General features: G+C 45.7%; 1 protein-coding gene across 1 annotated transcript in view; it reads left to right on the forward strand.

Moving 5' to 3' along the window:
* Window positions 1-5,019, forward strand: part of LOC109929819 (Fc receptor-like protein 2) — a 37,639-nt gene that overhangs the window by 1,213 nt on the left and 31,407 nt on the right.

Consider the following 5,019-nt stretch of genomic DNA (forward strand, 5'->3'; position numbering starts at 1 on the left):
ATTTCTTCCACCCTGTATGACTCTCCATAGTGGCAGGGAGTTACGTATCTGCAGGGGTTAGTCAGTCTGATGCTGACCGTGTACCTTACACAGGGCTGATGTGGTAAAACTTCCCGGTGAATTTGTTAACGTGAGCCGGATATTGTTGTTGGATTTCAACTCGGAGTTATTCCACGGAGATCGCGGCCTCGCTCGTCCCAGTTTTGCTGTTCGGTGGCCTGATCGCGTCGGTGTGGTTCATCCACCGGAGGAGGGACACAGGTCTGTAACGTCCCACGGGGATGGGTTGTTCCCCGGGACATGGCACTGCCGTCCCCGCCCCAATGTCACCTTTTCAGCTGAACAGGGTGAGGGTGGGGGACCCGGGGAAGGAGGTGATGGGTCAGGAACTGGGGGAGGCCGTGTTCCTGACAGTAGGGAGGAAGAGCACTCACAAAGTTAGCCTCCTGGATCGGGTAAATGTGATCACTATCCCCACTCCGTGTCACCTCAGAGAAGAGGAGAGACATAAGATCATGTGAACCAGGAGCAGGAGGAGGCCATTCAGCCCCCTCGAGTCCCTTCCGCTAATCCTAATCCTAACCCTAACCCTGACCTTAAACTCAAACCTAACCTTAAACTCAAACCTAACCTTAAACTCAAACCTAATCTTAAACTCAAACCTAATCTTAAACTCAAACCTAACCTTAAACTCAAACCTAACCTTAAACTCAAACCTAGTCCTAAACCCAACCCTTTTACTAACTCTAATCTTGGCTCTCAGCCAAATGCTGACTAAAACCCGAACACTAACCCTAAATTTAAACCTAATCCTAAACTGAACACTAAGCCTCACCCCAACCGTAAACTTAACCCGACACTTACCCTCAACCAATCCTTAACCTTAATGCTAAACCTAACCCTCAACCAATCCTTAACCCTCCATGCTAACCTGAACCCTAAACCAATCCTTAGCCCGAATCCTAACCCTAAACTTTATCACTGACCCTAACCCTAGCCCTAAGTCTAACCTTGGCCCTCACTCACACATTAACCCTAACCCTCACCCTATCCCTTTCACAGCTGGTTAATGTGCATTAAGATGAGTTTGACAAATCTCATCTATTGTGTTTGTTCTCTGTTTATGACTGAGTAAAGGTCTTGGCAGCTCCTGTCTGTAAGAGTGCAATATGCTGAGAATGTTCTCTCTCTCCCTGCAAGCAATTCCTCAACTGTGTCATAGCCCAAGAGGTAAGGGGATGAAACTGCAGCTTTTATATTTTACATTGTTATCCCGATTCCTCTTAGGGAAAGAGTACGAAGAGGGAAGCAGAGGACTGTGAAACTTTGCAGAGGAACATAGATACATTGAGTGAGTGGGCAAAGGTCTGGCAGATGGAATACAATGTAAATAAATGTGAAGTCATACATTTTGGTAGGAGTAATAGTAAAAAGGATTATTACTTGAATGGTAAAAAGTTGCAGCATGCTGCTATGCAGAGGGACCTGGGTGTCCTTGTGCATGAATCACAGAAGGTAGGTCTGCAGGTACAACAAGTAATTAGGAAGGCAAATGGAATTTTGTCCTTCATTGCTAAAGGGTTTGAAATAAAAAGCAGAGAGGTTATGTTGCAGCTGTACAAGGTGCTGGTGAGGCCACACCTGGAGTACTGTGTGCAGTTTTGGTCTCCTTACTTGAGAAAGGATGTACTGGCACTGGAGGGGGTGCAAAGGAGGTTCACTAGGTTGATTCTGGAGTTGAGGGGGTTGGTTTATGAGGAGAGACTGAGTAGATTGGGATTATATTCGTTGGAAGTCAGAAGATTGAGGGGGGATCTTATAGAAACATATAAAATTATGAAGGGAATAGAAAAGAGAGAAGCAGAGAGGATGTTTCCACTGGCAGGTGAAGCTAGGACAAGAGGGCATAGCCTCAAGATTAGAGGGAGCAGATTTAGGACTGAACTGAGAAGGAATTTCTTCACCCAGAGGGTTGTTGATCTGTGGAATTCCTTGCCCAGTGAAGTCGTTGACGCTACTTCAGTAAACGCTTTTAAAAAAAGGGTAGTTTTTTTTTGAACAATAAAGGAATTAACGGATATGGTGAGAACGCGGGTAAGTGGATCTGAGTCCACGAAAGGATCAGCCATGATCTTATTGAATGGCGGAGCAGGCTCGAAGGGCCAGACGGCCTACTCTTGCTCCTAGTTCTTATGTTCTTATGTTCTTATTACCGTATCCTTTTAACATGAGCCTAACAAACCAGGAAACCTTACGCCTAGAAGGTCCCAGGTGGCTTTTATTCATTCACAGGGATGTGGGTGTCACTGGTAGGGCCAGCATTTATTGCCCATCCCTAATTGCCCCAGAGGGCAGTTATAGTTAACCAGCTTCTGGAATCACATGTAGGCCAGACCAGGTAAGGACGGCAGATTCCCTTCCTCAAATGACATTAGTGAAAATCAGATGGGGAATTGGGCAGCTCCTTGAGGGTGAGAAAGCTCCATGTTCGGATGGAAACCAGGGACATGGGACCAAGGAATAACAGGGTCTCACTGGGCTTTGTATTTTCCATGATAGCTTTGCTGTTTTGTTGAAGCGGAGCGTGGTGTTGAAAGCATTGTGTTTGACATGACAACTTCCTTCCCCTTTCTACTGGAAATAGATCCCAAGCTTCTGGTGAAGGGGCAGCAGCCGGCAATCTGGAGTATGCAGTAATCAGAGCAGCACACAATGCTGGTGAGTGCCATGAATCGGTGTGATTAAAAGAGCCCCACACAGTGACGGTGCACCATAACCTGGGAGGAATTCTGGACAAATGTCTGAGCTGTCAGATGGGCTAGAATGGGGTGGTTTTCCTTGGAGCTGTGGAGGCTGAGGGGTCAGGACAGAAGCTAGGAAACAGGAGTAGGCCATTCAACCCTTCTATCCTCTTCTGCCAATCATTATGATCATGGCTGACCACTTAACTCAGTCCCTGGTTCCGATAGAAACGAAGAGGCCATTCAGCCTGTCCATTGCCCCACCCATTCGATAGGATCACGGCTGACCATCCAACTCAATCCCCGGTTCTCTGCTTTCTCCCCCAGACACTTCAATCCCTTTCACCCTCAAAGATGCCAACTCCTCCTCGCTTGAGATATATAAAATGATAAGGGGCAGACATATGGTATACAGGAAGAAACCTTTCCCCCTTCTTGGAGGGATCAATGACTGGGGTGTTGGAGGGAATAGTTTGAAGGTCAGGGGCAGGAGGTTTAGAAGGGAATGTGAGGGAAAATGTTTTCACCCAGATGGTGATGGGGAATTTGGAACTCACTGCCTGTCAGGGTGGGAGAGGCAGAAACCCTCATCACATTGAAGAAAGATTTAGATGTGCACTTGCGCTGCCAAGGCTATGGAGCCAAGTGCTGGGGAAATGTGATTAGAGAATAGGGAGGTGGTTGCTTTTGACTGGCACAGACCTGATGGACTGAAGGGCCATCTTCTGTGCTGTCGACCTTTATCTTCAACCAGTGTCTTTCCAGCCAGCTCCTGCTTTTAATATCCTGTGATTAGACCTCCATCAGAGTGTTTTACCTAACACACCAATGCTTATTTTATTTCAGTCACATTGGAAACTGAGGGCGCAGTACTCTGATGTTGAGAAATCGAACTGATGTTGGTTACAATGAGCGATTTTGTACAAAGGTCCAGTTCCTCAGACACACATTTGCCCTGAGCAAATGACAATGAAGAGAAGCGCGTTTCCTGTTCAGCAGTCTTTTGAGTAGTCGTAGTAATGATCCCAAATGATATTTATCTGTATGCATGTTTATCTATCTGTGCATCTTTCAATCCAGATACGACCAAAGGACCATAAGATATAGGAGCAGAATTAGGCCATTCGGCCCATCAAGTTAACTCTGCCACTCGATCATGGCTGATATGTTTCTTGATCTCATTCTCCTGCCTTCTCCCCGTAACCCTTGATCCCCCTGACTAATCAATAACCTATCTATCTCTGTTTTAAAGTGTCTGTCTATCTATCTATCTATTTATTTATCTATCTGTCTGTCCGTCTGTCTATCAAATCTATCTCTGAATTCTGTCTATCTATCTCTCAAATTTATTATCCATCTATGAATTGATAATCTGTCTCTCTATCTGATCCATGTGTCATTTAGCCCATTATAGTGAAGCTGTCTGATTGATGTGTGTTTCCGTATGCACTTTACTTCCTTGTAGAAAACATGGCTGCAGATCTGGTTTATTCAGTGGTCACCATCAAGAAGAGAGCAGATGCTGGTAAAGATCTCATTTCTTCAATGCTACAATTGAGGGGAGAGGGGGGAATTATTTCAGTTCCGACAGTAGCATGATTCCAGCTGGTATGGAAATGCCTGTGTGTGTGGCCAGTTCTGAACAGAGAAATACCACAATGCTTGCAGTGACAGGAGTGTGAGGGAACAGAGGGTCTGCCAAAAGAAATCTCCAACATATATGAGGGAATGGACAGTAAACCAGCCAAACAGAAACAAGACCCAGATCCCCTGCTCTGTCCCTTTGTTCTTCTGAAGATAGGGTAAAGGATTTGGAGATGATTCATATGTCGTCAGTGACCCAGAGCAAACACACAGAGCAATCAGAAAGAGAATGGCCTCATGGTATTATCACTGGACTGTTAATCCAGAGACCCAGGTAATGTTCTGGTTTTGAATCCTGCCACAGAATTTGAATTCAATAAATATCTGGAATTAAGAGTCCAATGACCATGAAACCATTGTCGATTGTTGTGAAAATCCCAACTGGTTCACTGATGTCCTTTAGGGAAGGAACACAGAATGTGGAACGTGGAACGTGGAACGTGGAACAGCACAGCACAGGCCCTTCGGCTCACGACGTTGTGCCGAACTTTTACCCTAAACCTAAGGTCTATCTAACCTCCACCGCTACCTTATACTATCATCCATATGCCTATCTAATAGCCGCTTAAATGCCCCTAATGAGGCCGACTCCACTACCCTCTCCGGCAATGCATTCCACGCCCTGAAACTGCCA

The sequence above is a fragment of the Rhincodon typus genome, unplaced genomic scaffold, assembly GCF_021869965.1.
Source record: "Rhincodon typus isolate 14 unplaced genomic scaffold, sRhiTyp1.1 hic_rhity00000051, whole genome shotgun sequence".
NCBI lineage: Eukaryota > Metazoa > Chordata > Chondrichthyes > Orectolobiformes > Rhincodontidae > Rhincodon > Rhincodon typus.